Source organism: Nelumbo nucifera, chromosome 1, assembly GCF_055504915.1.
Source record: "Nelumbo nucifera cultivar China Antique chromosome 1, China Antique-T2T, whole genome shotgun sequence".
Taxonomy (NCBI): domain Eukaryota; kingdom Viridiplantae; phylum Streptophyta; class Magnoliopsida; order Proteales; family Nelumbonaceae; genus Nelumbo; species Nelumbo nucifera.
The window spans coordinates 45,705,051-45,720,874 of NC_142649.1; positions in this window are offsets into that span (position 1 = coordinate 45,705,051).

Below are 15,824 nucleotides of genomic sequence, written 5' to 3' on the forward strand. Positions count from 1 at the left end.
AACCAATAGGCGTGTAGCAATAGCATGTGTGTTCAAAGCAGACCCAGCCCAGATTCAAACCTGGACGGTTGGCTGAACCAACTCTAACCCAAGTTACAACTGATTCCGGATCTCGGATTTCCTACAGACCCAAGTTGCAGCTGAACGTGGGCCAGGTTTATGTAGTATAGGCTTGGACCAAGTGTCTTTCCCGCATCACATTTTTCACTCCCATTTGCAACCAATAGGCGTGTAGCAATAGCATGTGTGTTCGAAGCAGACCCGGCCCAGATTCAAACCTGGACGGTTGGCTGAACCAACTCTAACCCAAGTTACAACTGATTCCGGATCTCAGATTTCCTACAGACCCAAGTTGCAGCTGAACGTGTACCAGGTTTATGTAGTATAGGCTTGGACCAAGTGTCTTTCCCGCATCACATTTTTCACTCCCATTTGCAACCAATAGGCGTGTAGCAATAGCATGTGTGTTCGAAGCAGACCCGGCCCAGATTCAAACCTGGACAGTTGGCTGAACCAACTCTAACCCAAGTTACAACTGATTCCGGATCTCGGATTTCCTACAGACCCAAGTTGCAGCTGAACGTGGGCCAGGTTTATGTAGTATAGGCTTGGACCAAGTGTCTTTCCCGCATCACATTTTTCACACCTATTTGCAACCAATAGGCGTGTAGCAATAGCATGTGTGTTCGAAGCAGACCCGGCCAGATTCAAACCTGGACGGTTGGCTGAACCAACTCTAACCCAAGTTACAACTGATTCCGGATCTCGGATTTCCTACAGACACAAGTTGCAGCTGAACGTTGGCCAGGTTTATGTAGTATAGGCTTGGACCAAGTGTCTTTCCCGCATCACATTTTTCACTCCCATTTGCAACCAATAGGCGTGTAGCAATAGCATGTGTGTTCGAAGCAGACCCGGCCCAGATTCAAACCTGGACGGTTGGCTGAACCAACTCTAACCCAAGTTACAACTGATTCCGGATCTCGGATTTCCTACAGACCCAAGTTGCAGCTGAACGTGGACCAGGTTTATGTAGTATAGGCTTGGACCAAGTGTCTTTCCCGCATCACATTTTTCACTCCCATTTGCAACCAATAGGCGTGTAGCAATAGCATGTGTGTTCGAAGCAGACCCGGCCCAGATTCAAACCTGGACAGTTGGCTGAACCAACTCTAACCCAAGTTACAACTGATTCCGGATCTCGGATTTCCTACAGACACAAGTTGCAGCTGAACGTGGGCCAGGTTTATGTAGTATAGGCTTGGACCAAGTGTCTTTCCCGCATCACATTTTTCACTCCCATTTGCAACCAATAGGCGTGTAGCAATAGCATGTGTGTTCGAAGCAGACCCGGCCCAGATTCAAACCTGGACGGTTGGCTGAACCAACTCTAACCCAAGTTACAACTGATTCCGGATCTCGGATTTCCTACAGACCCAAGTTGCAGCTGAACGTGGACCAGGTTTATGTAGTATAGGCTTGGACCAAGTGTCTTTCCCGCATCACATTTTTCACTCCCATTTGCAACCAATAGGCGTGTAGCAATAGCATGTGTGTTCAAAGCAGACCCAGCCCAGATTCAAACCTGGACGGTTGGCTGAACCAACTCTAACCCAAGTTACAACTGATTCCGGATCTCGGATTTCCTACAGACCCAAGTTGCAGCTGAACGTGGGCCAGGTTTATGTAGTATAGGCTTGGACCAAGTGTCTTTCCCGCATCACATTTTTCACTCCCATTTGCAACCAATAGGCGTGTAGCAATAGCATGTGTGTTCGAAGCAGACCCGGCCCAGATTCAAACCTGGACGGTTGCCTGAACCAACTCTAACCCAAGTTACAACTGATTCCGGATCTCGGATTTCCTACAGACACAAGTTGCAGCTGAACGTGGGCCAGGTTTATGTAGTATAGGCTTGGACCAAGTGTCTTTCCCGCATCACATTTTTCACTCCCATTTGCAACCAATAGGCGTGTAGCAATAGCATGTATGTTCGAAGCAGACCCGGCCCAGATTCAAACCTGGACGGTTGCCTGAACCAACTCTAACCCAAGTTACAACTGATTCCGGATCTCGGATTTCCTACAGACACAAGTTGCAGCTGAACGTGGGCCAGGTTTATGTAGTATAGGCTTGGACCAAGTGTCTTTCCCGCATCACATTTTTCACTCCCATTTGCAACCAATAGGCGTGTAGCAATAGCATGTGTGTTCGAAGCAGACCCGGCCCAGATTCAAACCTGGACGGTTGGCTGAACCAACTCTAACCCAAGTTACAACTGATTCCGGATCTCGGATTTCCTACAGACACAAGTTGCAGCTGAACGTGGGCCAGGTTTATGTAGTATAGGCTTGGACCAAGTGTCTTTCCCGCATCACATTTTTCACTCCCATTTGCAACCAATAGGCGTGTAGCAATAGCATGTGTGTTCGAAGCAGACCCGGCACAGATTCAAACATGGACGGTTGGCTGAACCAACTCTAACCCAAGTTACAACTGATTCCGGATCTCGGATTTCCTACAGACCCAAGTTGCAGCTGAACGTGGGCCAGGTTTATGTAGTATAGGCTTGGACCAAGTGTCTTTCCCGCATCACATTTTTCACTCCCATTTGCAACCAATAGGCGTGTAGCAATAGCATGTGTGTTCGAAGCAGACCCGGCCCAGATTCAAACCTGGACGGTTGGCTGAACCAACTCTAACCCAAGTTACAACTGATTCCGGATCTCAGATTTCCTACAGACCCAAGTTGCAGCTGAACGTGTACCAGGTTTATGTAGTATAGGCTTGGACCAAGTGTCTTTCCCGCATCACATTTTTCACTCCCATTTGCAACCAATAGGCGTGTAGCAATAGCATGTGTGTTCGAAGCAGACCCGGCCCAGATTCAAACCTGGACAGTTGGCTGAACCAACTCTAACCCAAGTTACAACTGATTCCGGATCTCGGATTTCCTACAGACCCAAGTTGCAGCTGAACGTGGGCCAGGTTTATGTAGTATAGGCTTGGACCAAGTGTCTTTCCCGCATCACATTTTTCACTCCCATTTGCAACCAATAGGCGTGTAGCAATAACATGTGTGTTCGAAGCAGACCCGACCAGATTCAAACCTGGACGGTTGGCTGAACCAACTCTAACCCAAGTTACAACTGATTACGGATCTCTGATTTCCTACAGACACAAGTTGCAGCTGAAAGTGGGCCAGGTTTATGTAGTATAGGCTTGGACCAAGTGTCTTTCCCGCATCACATTTTTCACTCCCATTTGCAACCAATAGGCGTGTAGCAATAGCATGTGTGTTCGAAGCAGACCCAGCCCAGATTCAAACCTGGACGGTTGGCTGAACCAACTCTAACCCAAGTTACAACTGATTCCGGATCTCGGATTTCCTACAGACCCATGTTGCAGCTGAACGTGGACCAGGTTTATGTAGTATAGGCTTGGACCAATTGTCTTTCCCGCATCACATTTTTCACTCCCATTTGCAACCAATAGGCATGTAGCAATAGCATGTGTGTTCAAAGCAGACCCAGCCCAGATTCAAACCTGGACGGTTGGCTGAACCAACTCTAACCCAAGTTACAACTGATTCCGGATCTCGGATTTCCTACAGACCCAAGTTGCAGCTGAACGTGGGCCAGGTTTATGTAGTATAGGCTTGGACCAAGTGTCTTTCCCGCATCACATTTTTCACTCCCATTTGCAACCAATAGGCGTGTAGCGATAGCATGTGTGTTCGAAGCAGACCCGGCCAGATTCAAACCTGGACGGTTGGCTGAACCAACTCTAACCCGAGTTACAACTGATTCCGGATCTCGGATGTCCTACAGACACAAGTTGCAGCTGAACGTGGGCCAGGTTTATGTAGTATAGGCTTGGACCAAGTGTCTTTCCCGCATCACATTTTTCACTCCCATTTGCAACCAATAGGCGTGTAGCAATAGCATGTGTGTTCGAAGCAGACCCGGCCCAGATTCAAACCTGGACGGTTGCCTGAACCAACTCTAACCCAAATTACAACTGATTCCGGATCTCGGATTTCCTACAGACACAAGTTGCAGCTGAACGTGGGCCAGGTTTATGTAGTATAGGCTTGGACCAAGTGTCTTTCCCGCATCACATTTTTCACTCCCATTTGCAACCAATAGGCGTGTAGCAATAGCATGTGTGTTCGAAGCAGACCCGGCCCAGATTCAAACCTGGACAGTTGGCTGAACCAACTCTAACCCAAGTTACAACTGATTCCGGATCTCGGATTTCCTACAGACCCAAGTTGCAGCTGAACGTGGGCCAGGTTTATGTAGTATAGGCTTGGACCAAGTGTCTTTCCCGCATCACATTTTTCACACCTATTTGCAACCAATAGGCGTGTAGCAATAGCATGTGTGTTCGAAGCAGACCCGGCCAGATTCAAACCTGGACGGTTGGCTGAACCAACTCTAACCCAAGTTACAACTGATTCCGGATCTCGGATTTCCTACAGACACAAGTTGCAGCTGAACGTTGGCCAGGTTTATGTAGTATAGGCTTGGACCAAGTGTCTTTCCCGCATCACATTTTTCACTCCCATTTGCAACCAATAGGCGTGTAGCAATAGCATGTGTGTTCGAAGCAGACCCGGCCCAGATTCAAACCTGGACGGTTGGCTGAACCAACTCTAACCCAAGTTACAACTGATTCCGGATCTCGGATTTCCTACAGACCCAAGTTGCAGCTGAACGTGGACCAGGTTTATGTAGTATAGGCTTGGACCAAGTGTCTTTCCCGCATCACATTTTTCACTCCCATTTGCAACCAATAGGCGTGTAGCAATAGCATGTGTGTTCGAAGCAGACCCGGCCCAGATTCAAACCTGGACAGTTGGCTGAACCAACTCTAACCCAAGTTACAACTGATTCCGGATCTCGGATTTCCTACAGACACAAGTTGCAGCTGAACGTGGGCCAGGTTTATGTAGTATAGGCTTGGACCAAGTGTCTTTCCCGCATCACATTTTTCACTCCCATTTGCAACCAATAGGCGTGTAGCAATAGCATGTGTGTTCGAAGCAGACCCGGCCCAGATTCAAACCTGGACGGTTGGCTGAACCAACTCTAACCCAAGTTACAACTGATTCCGGATCTCGGATTTCCTACAGACCCAAGTTGCAGCTGAACGTGGACCAGGTTTATGTAGTATAGGCTTGGACCAAGTGTCTTTCCCGCATCACATTTTTCACTCCCATTTGCAACCAATAGGCGTGTAGCAATAGCATGTGTGTTCAAAGCAGACCCAGCCCAGATTCAAACCTGGACGGTTGGCTGAACCAACTCTAACCCAAGTTACAACTGATTCCGGATCTCGGATTTCCTACAGACCCAAGTTGCAGCTGAACGTGGGCCAGGTTTATGTAGTATAGGCTTGGACCAAGTGTCTTTCCCGCATCACATTTTTCACTCCCATTTGCAACCAATAGGCGTGTAGCAATAGCATGTGTGTTCGAAGCAGACCCGGCCCAGATTCAAACCTGGACGGTTGCCTGAACCAACTCTAACCCAAGTTACAACTGATTCCGGATCTCGGATTTCCTACAGACACAAGTTGCAGCTGAACGTGGGCCAGGTTTATGTAGTATAGGCTTGGACCAAGTGTCTTTCCCGCATCACATTTTTCACTCCCATTTGCAACCAATAGGCGTGTAGCAATAGCATGTATGTTCGAAGCAGACCCGGCCCAGATTCAAACCTGGACGGTTGCCTGAACCAACTCTAACCCAAGTTACAACTGATTCCGGATCTCGGATTTCCTACAGACACAAGTTGCAGCTGAACGTGGGCCAGGTTTATGTAGTATAGGCTTGGACCAAGTGTCTTTCCCGCATCACATTTTTCACTCCCATTTGCAACCAATAGGCGTGTAGCAATAGCATGTGTGTTCGAAGCAGACCCGGCCCAGATTCAAACCTGGACGGTTGGCTGAACCAACTCTAACCCAAGTTACAACTGATTCCGGATCTCGGATTTCCTACAGACACAAGTTGCAGCTGAACGTGGGCCAGGTTTATGTAGTATAGGCTTGGACCAAGTGTCTTTCCCGCATCACATTTTTCACTCCCATTTGCAACCAATAGGCGTGTAGCAATAGCATGTGTGTTCGAAGCAGACCCGGCACAGATTCAAACATGGACGGTTGGCTGAACCAACTCTAACCCAAGTTACAACTGATTCCGGATCTCGGATTTCCTACAGACCCAAGTTGCAGCTGAACGTGGGCCAGGTTTATGTAGTATAGGCTTGGACCAAGTGTCTTTCCCGCATCACATTTTTCACTCCCATTTGCAACCAATAGGCGTGTAGCAATAGCATGTGTGTTCGAAGCAGACCCGGCCCAGATTCAAACCTGGACGGTTGGCTGAACCAACTCTAACCCAAGTTACAACTGATTCCGGATCTCAGATTTCCTACAGACCCAAGTTGCAGCTGAACGTGTACCAGGTTTATGTAGTATAGGCTTGGACCAAGTGTCTTTCCCGCATCACATTTTTCACTCCCATTTGCAACCAATAGGCGTGTAGCAATAGCATGTGTGTTCGAAGCAGACCCGGCCCAGATTCAAACCTGGACAGTTGGCTGAACCAACTCTAACCCAAGTTACAACTGATTCCGGATCTCGGATTTCCTACAGACCCAAGTTGCAGCTGAACGTGGGCCAGGTTTATGTAGTATAGGCTTGGACCAAGTGTCTTTCCCGCATCACATTTTTCACTCCCATTTGCAACCAATAGGCGTGTAGCAATAACATGTGTGTTCGAAGCAGACCCGACCAGATTCAAACCTGGACGGTTGGCTGAACCAACTCTAACCCAAGTTACAACTGATTACGGATCTCTGATTTCCTACAGACACAAGTTGCAGCTGAAAGTGGGCCAGGTTTATGTAGTATAGGCTTGGACCAAGTGTCTTTCCCGCATCACATTTTTCACTCCCATTTGCAACCAATAGGCGTGTAGCAATAGCATGTGTGTTCGAAGCAGACCCAGCCCAGATTCAAACCTGGACGGTTGGCTGAACCAACTCTAACCCAAGTTACAACTGATTCCGGATCTCGGATTTCCTACAGACCCATGTTGCAGCTGAACGTGGACCAGGTTTATGTAGTATAGGCTTGGACCAATTGTCTTTCCCGCATCACATTTTTCACTCCCATTTGCAACCAATAGGCATGTAGCAATAGCATGTGTGTTCAAAGCAGACCCAGCCCAGATTCAAACCTGGACGGTTGGCTGAACCAACTCTAACCCAAGTTACAACTGATTCCGGATCTCGGATTTCCTACAGACCCAAGTTGCAGCTGAACGTGGGCCAGGTTTATGTAGTATAGGCTTGGACCAAGTGTCTTTCCCGCATCACATTTTTCACTCCCATTTGCAACCAATAGGCGTGTAGCGATAGCATGTGTGTTCGAAGCAGACCCGGCCAGATTCAAACCTGGACGGTTGGCTGAACCAACTCTAACCCGAGTTACAACTGATTCCGGATCTCGGATGTCCTACAGACACAAGTTGCAGCTGAACGTGGGCCAGGTTTATGTAGTATAGGCTTGGACCAAGTGTCTTTCCCGCATCACATTTTTCACTCCCATTTGCAACCAATAGGCGTGTAGCAATAGCATGTGTGTTCGAAGCAGACCCGGCCCAGATTCAAACCTGGACGGTTGCCTGAACCAACTCTAACCCAAATTACAACTGATTCCGGATCTCGGATTTCCTACAGACACAAGTTGCAGCTGAACGTGGGCCAGGTTTATGTAGTATAGGCTTGGACCAAGTGTCTTTCCCGCATCACATTTTTCACTCCCATTTGCAACCAATAGGCGTGTAGCAATAGCATGTGTGTTCGAAGCAGACCCGGCCCAGATTCAAACCTGGACGGTTGGCTGAACCAACTCTAACCCAAGTTACAACTGATTCCGGATCTCGGATTTCCTACAGACACAAGTTGCAGCTGAACGTGGGCCAGGTTTATGTAGTATAGGCTTGGACCAAGTGTCTTTCCCGCATCACATTTTTCACTCCCATTTGCAACCAATAGGCGTGTAGCAATAGCATGTGTGTTCGAAGCAGACCCGGCACAGATTCAAACCTGGACGGTTGGCTGAACCAACTCTAACCCAAGTTACAACTGATTCCGGATCTCGGATTTCCTACAGACCCAAGTTGCAGCTGAACGTGGGCCAGGTTTATGTAGTATAGGCTTGGACCAAATGTCTTTCCCGCATCACATTTTTCACTCCCATTTGCAACCAATAGGCGTGTAGCAATAGCATGTGTGTTCGAAGCAGACCCGGCCCAGATTCAAACCTGGACGGTTGGCTGAACCAACTCTAACCCAAGTTACAACTGATTCTGGATCTCGGATTTCCTACAGACCCAAGTTGCAGCTGAACGTGGACCAGGTTTATGTAGTATAGGCTTGGACCAAGTGTCTTTCCCGCATCACATTTTTCACTCCCATTTGCAACCAATAGGCGTGTAGCAATAGCATGTGTGTTCGAAGCAGACCCGGCCCAGATTCAAACCTGGACGGTTGGCTGAACCAACTCTAACCCAAGTTACAACTGATTCCGGATCTCGGATTTCCTACAGACACAAGTTGCAGTTGAACGTGGGCCAGGTTTATGTAGTATAGGCTTGGACCAAGTGTCTTTCCCGCATCACATTTTTCACTCCCATTTGCAACCAATAGGCGTGTAGCAATAGCATGTGTGTTCGAAGCAGACCCGGCACAGATTCAAACCTGGACGGTTTCCTGAACCAACTCTAACCCAAGTTACAACTGATTCCGGATCTCGGATTTCCTACAGACCCAAGTTGCATCTGAACGTGGGCCAGGTTTATGTAGTATAGGCTTGGACCAAGTGTCTTTCCCGCATCACATTTTTCACTCCCATTTGCAACCAATAGGCGTGTAGCAATAGCATGTGTGTTCGAAGCAGACCCGGCCCAGATTCAAACCTGGACGGTTGCTTGAACCAACTCTAACCCAAGTTACAACTGATTCCGGATCTCGGATTTCCTACAGACCCAAGTTGCAGCTGAACGTGGACCAGGTTTATGTAGTATAGGCTTGGACCAAGTGTCTTTCCCGCATCACATTTTTCACTCCCATTTGCAACCAATAGGCGTGTAGCAATAGCATGTGTGTTCGAAGCAGACCCGGCCCAGATTCAAACCTGGACAGTTGGCTGAACCAACTCTAACCCAAGTTACAACTGATTCCGGATCTCGGATTTCCTACAGACACAAGTTGCAGCTGAACGTGGGCCAGGTTTATGTAGTATAGGCTTGGACCAAGTGTCTTTCCCGCATCACATTTTTCACTCCCATTTGCAACCAATAGGCGTGTAGCAATAGCATGTGTGTTCGAAGCAGACCCGGCCCAGATTCAAACCTGGACGGTTGGCTGAACCAACTCTAACCCAAGTTACAACTGATTCCGGATCTCGGATTTCCTACAGACCCAAGTTGCAGCTGAACGTGGACCAGGTTTATGTAGTATAGGTTTGGACCAAGTGTCTTTCCCGCATCACATTTTTCACTCCCATTTGCAACCAATAGGCGTGTAGCAATAACATGTGTGTTCGAAGCAGACCCGACCAGATTCAAACCTGGACGGTTGGCTGAACCAACTCTAACCCAAGTTACAACTGATTCCGGATCTCTGATTTCCTACAGACACAAGTTGCAGCTGAAAGTGGGCCAGGTTTATGTAGTATAGGCTTGGACCAAGTGTCTTTCCCGCATCACATTTTTCACTCCCATTTGCAACCAATAGGCGTGTAGCAATAGCATGTGTGTTCGAAGCAGACCCAGCCCAGATTCAAACCTGGACGGTTGGCTGAACCAACTCTAACCCAAGTTACAACTGATTCCGGATCTCGGATTTCCTACAGACCCAAGTTGCAGCTGAACGTGGACCAGGTTTATGTAGTATAGGCTTGGACCAATTGTCTTTCCCGCATCACATTTTTCACTCCCATTTGCAACCAATAGGCGTGTAGCAATAGCATGTGTGTTCAAAGCAGACCCAGCCCAGATTCAAACCTGGACGGTTGGCTGAACCAACTCTAACCCAAGTTACAACTGATTCCGGATCTCGGATTTCCTACAGACCCAAGTTGCAGCTGAACGTGGGCCAGGTTTATGTAGTATAGGCATGGACCAAGTGTCTTTCCCGCATCACATTTTTCACTCCCATTTGCAACCAATAGGCGTGTAGCAATAGCATGTGTGTTCGAAGCAGACCCGGCCAGATTCAAACCTGGACGGTTGGCTGAACCAACTCTAACCCAAGTTACAACTGATTCCGGATCTCGGATGTTCTACAGACACAAGTTGCAGCTGAACGTGGGCCAGGTTTATGTAGTATAGGCTTGGACCAAGTGTCTTTCCCGCATCACATTTTTCACTCCCATTTGCAACCAATAGGCGTGTAGCAATAGCATGTGTGTTCGAAGCAGACCCGGCCCAGATTCAAACCTGGACGGTTGCCTGAACAAACTCTAACCCAAGTTACAACTGATTCCGGATCTCGGATTTCCTACAGACACAAGTTGCAGCTGAACGTGGGCCAGGTTTATGTAGTATAGGCTTGGACCAAGTGTCTTTCCCGCATCACATTTTTCACTCCCATTTGCAACCAATAGGCGTGTAGCAATAGCATGTGTGTTCGAAGCAGACCCGGCACAGATTCAAACCTGGACGGTTGGCTGAACCAACTCTAACCCAAGTTACAACTGATTCCGGATCTCGGATTTCCTACAGACCCAAGTTGCAGCTGAACGTGGACCAGGTTTATGTAGTATAGGCTTGGACCAAGTGTCTTTCCCGCATCACATTTTTCACTCCCATTTGCAACCAATAGGCGTGTAGCAATAGCATGTGTGTTCGAAGCAGACCCGGCCCAGATTCAAACCTGGACGGTTGGCTGAACCAACTCTAACCCAAGTTACAACTGATTCCGGATCTCAGATTTCCTACAGACCCAAGTTGCAGCTGAACGTGTACCAGGTTTATGTAGTATAGGCTTGGACCAAGTGTCTTTCCCGCATCACATTTTTCACTCCCATTTGCAACCAATAGGCGTGTAGCAATAGCATGTGTGTTCGAAGCAGACCCGGCCCAGATTCAAACCTGGACAGTTGGCTGAACCAACTCTAACCCAAGTTACAACTGATTCCCGATCTCGGATTTCCTACAGACACAAGTTGCAGCTGAACGTGGGCCAAGTTTATGTAGTATAGGCTTGGACCAAGTGTCTTTCCCGCATCACATTTTTCACTCCCATTTGCAACCAATAGGCGTGTAGCAATAGCATGTGTGTTCAAAGCAGACCCGGCCCAGATTCAAACCTGGACGGTTGGCTGAACCAACTCTAACCCAAGTTACAACTGATTCCGGATCTCGGATTTCCTACAGACCCAAGTTGCAGCTGAACGTGGACCAGGTTTATGTAGTATAGGCTTGGACCAAGTGTCTTTCCCGCATCACATTTTTCACTCCCATTTGCAACCAATAGGCGTGTAGCAATAACATGTGTGTTCGAAGCAGACCCGACCAGATTCAAACCTGGACGGTTGGCTGAACCAACTCTAACCCAAGTTACAACTGATTCCGGATCTCTGATTTCCTACAGACACAAGTTGCAGCTGAAAGTGGGCCAGGTTTATGTAGTATAGGCTTGGACCAAGTGTCTTTCCCGCATCACATTTTTCACTCCCATTTGCAACCAATAGGCGTGTAGCAATAGCATGTGTGTTCGAAGCAGACCCAGCCCAGATTCAAACCTGGACGGTTGGCTGAACCAACTCTAACCCAAGTTACAACTGATTCCGGATCTCGGATTTCCTACAGACCCAAGTTGCAGCTGAACGTGGACCAGGTTTATGTAGTATAGGCTTGGACCAATTGTCTTTCCCGCATCACATTTTTCACTCCCATTTGCAACCAATAGGCGTGTAGCAATAGCATGTGTGTTCAAAGCAGACCCAGCCCAGATTCAAACCTGGACGGTTGGCTGAACCAACTCTAACCCAAGTTACAACTGATTCCGGATCTCGGATTTCCTACAGACCCAAGTTGCAGCTGAACGTGGGCCAGGTTTATGTAGTATAGGCTTGGACCAAGTGTCTTTCCCGCATCACATTTTTCACTCCCATTTGCAACCAATAGGCGTGTAGCAATAGCATGTGTGTTCGAAGCAGACCCGGCCAGATTCAAACCTGGACGGTTGGCTGAACCAACTCTAACCCAAGTTACAACTGATTCCGGATCTCGGATGTCCTACAGACACAAGTTGCAGCTGAACGTGGGCCAGGTTTATGTAGTATAGGCTTGGACCAAGTGTCTTTCCCGCATCACATTTTTCACTCCCATTTGCAACCAATAGGCGTGTAGCAATAGCATGTGTGTTCGAAGCAGACCCGGCCCAGATTCAAACCTGGACGGTTGCCTGAACAAACTCTAACCCAAGTTACAACTGATTCCGGATCTCGGATTTCCTACAGACACAAGTTGCAGCTGAACGTGGGCCAGGTTTATGTAGTATAGGCTTGGACCAAGTGTCTTTCCCGCATCACATTTTTCACTCCCATTTGCAACCAATAGGCGTGTAGCAATATCATGTGTGTTCGAAGCAGACCCGGCCCAGATTCAAACCTGGACGGTTGCCTGAACCAACTCTAACCCAAGTTACAACTGATTCCGGATCTCGGATTTCCTACAGACACAAGTTGCAGCTGAACGTGGGCCAGGTTTATGTAGTATAGGCTTGGACCAAGTGTCTTTCCCGCATCACATTTTTCACTCCCATTTGCAACCAATAGGCGTGTAGCAATAGCATGTGTGTTCGAAGCAGACCCGGCACAGATTCAAACATGGACGGTTGGCTGAACCAACTCTAACCCAAGTTACAACTGATTCCGGATCTCGGATTTCCTACAGACCCAAGTTGCAGCTGAACGTGGGCCAGGTTTATGTAGTATAGGCTTGGACCAAGTGTCTTTCCCGCATCACATTTTTCACTCCCATTTGCAACCAATAGGCGTGTAGCAATATCATGTGTGTTCGAAGCAGACCCGGCCCAGATTCAAACCTGGACGGTTGCCTGAACCAACTCTAACCCAAGTTACAACTGATTCCGGATCTCGGATTTCCTACAGACACAAGTTGCAGCTGAACGTGGGCCAGGTTTATGTAGTATAGGCTTGGACCAAGTGTCTTTCCCGCATCACATTTTTCACTCCCATTTGCAACCAATAGGCGTGTAGCAATAGCATGTGTGTTCGAAGCAGACCCGGCACAGATTCAAACATGGACGGTTGGCTGAACCAACTCTAACCCAAGTTACAACTGATTCCGGATCTCGGATTTCCTACAGACCCAAGTTGCAGCAGAACGTGGGCCAGGTTTATGTAGTATAGGCTTGGACCAAGTGTCTTTCCCGCATCACATTTTTCACTCCCATTTGCAACCAATAGGCGTGTAGCAATAGCATGTGTGTTCGAAGCAGACCCGGCCCAGATTCAAAACTGGACGGTTGGCTGAACCAACTCTAACCCAAGTTACAACTGATTCCGGATCTCGGATTTCCTACAGACCCAAGTTGCAGCTGAACGTGGACCAGGTTTATGTAGTATAGGCTTGGACCAAGTGTCTTTCCCGCATCACATTTTTCACTCCCATTTGCAACCAATAGGCGTGTAGCAATAGCATGTGTGTTCGAAGCAGACCCGGCCCAGATTCAAACCTGGACGGTTGGCTGAACCAACTCTAACCCAAGTTACAACTGATTCCGGATCTCGGATTTCCTACAGACACAAGTTGCAGTTGAACGTGGGCCAGGTTTATGTAGTATAGGCTTGGACCAAGTGTCTTTCCCGCATCACATTTTTCACTCCCATTTGCAACCAATAGGCGTGTAGCAATAGCATGTGTGTTCGAAGCAGACCCGGCACAGATTCAAACCTGGACGGTTGGCTGAACCAACTCTAACCCAACTTACAACTGATTCCGGATCTCGGATTTCCTACAGACCCAAGTTGCATCTGAACGTGGGCCAGGTTTATGTAGTATAGGCTTGGACCAAGTGTCTTTCCCGCATCACATTTTTCACTCCCATTTGCAACCAATAGGCGTGTAGCAAAAGCCTGTGTGTTCGAAGCAGACCCGGCCCAGATTCAAACCTGGACGGTTGGCTGAACCAACTCTAACCCAAGTTACAACTGATTCCGGATCTCGGATTTCCTACAGACCCAAGTTGCAGCTGAACGTGGACCAGGTTTATGTAGTATAGGCTTGGACCAAGTGTCTTTCCCGCATCACATTTTTCACTCCCATTTGCAACCAATAGGCGTGTAGCAATAGCATGTGTGTTCGAAGCAGACCCGGCCCAGATTCAAACCTGGACAGTTGGCTGAACCAACTCTAACCCAAGTTACAACTGATTCCGGATCTCGGATTTCCTACAGACACAAGTTGCAGCTGAACGTGGGCCAGGTTTATGTAGTATAGGCTTGGACCAAGTGTCTTTCCCGCATCACATTTTTCACTCCCATTTGCAACCAATAGGCGTGTAGCAATAGAATGTGTGTTCGAAGCAGACCCGGCCCAGATTCAAACCTGGACGGTTGGCTGAACCAACTCTAACCCAAGTTACAACTGATTCCGGATCTCGGATTTCCTACAGACCCAAGTTGCAGCTGAACGTGGACCAGGTTTATGTAGTATAGGCTTGGACCAAGTGTCTTTCCCGCATCACATTTTTCACTCCCATTTGCAACCAATAGGCGTGTAGCAATAGCATGTGTGTTCGAAGCAGACCCGGCCCAGATTCAAACCTGGACGGTTGGCTGAACCAACTCTAACCCAAGTTACAACTGATTCCGGATCTCGGATTTCCTACAGACCCAAGTTGCAGCTGAACGTGGACCAGGTTTATGTAGTATAGGCTTGGACCAAGTGTCTTTCCCGCATCACATTTTTCACTCCCATTTGCAACCAATAGGCGTGTAGCAATAGCATGTGTGTTCGAAGCAGACCCGGCCCAGATTCAAACCTGGACGGTTGGCTGAACCAACTCTAACCCAAGTTACAACTGATTCCGGATCTCAGATTTCCTACAGACCCAAGTTGCAGCTGAACGTGTACCAGGTTTATGTAGTATAGTTTTGGACCAAGTGTCTTTCCCGCATCACATTTTTCACTCCCATTTGCAACCAATAGGCGTGTAGCAATAGCATGTGTGTTCGAAGCAGACCCGGCCCAGATTCAAACCTGGACAGTTAGCTGAACCAACTCTAACCCAAGTTACAACTGATTCCGGATCTCGGATTTCCTACAGACACAAGTTGCAGCTGAACGTGGGCCAGGTTTATGTAGTATAGGCTTGGACCAAGTGTCTTTCCCGCATCACATTTTTCACTCCCATTTGCAACCAATAGGCGTGTAGCAATAGCATGTGTGTTCGAAGCAGACCCGGCACAGATTCAAACATGGACGGTTGGCTGAACCAACTCTAACCCAAGTTACAACTGATTCCGGATCTCTGATTTCCTACAGACACAAGTTGCAGCTGAAAGTGGGCCAGGTTTATGTAGTATAGGCTTGGACCAAGTGTCTTTCCCGCATCACATTTTTCACTCCCATTTGCAACCAATAGGCGTGTAGCAATAGCATGTGTGTTCGAAGCAGACCCAGCCCAGATTCAAACCTGGACGGTTGGCTGAACCAACTCTAACCCAAGTTACAACTGATTCCGGATCTCGGATTTCCTACAGACCCAAGTTGC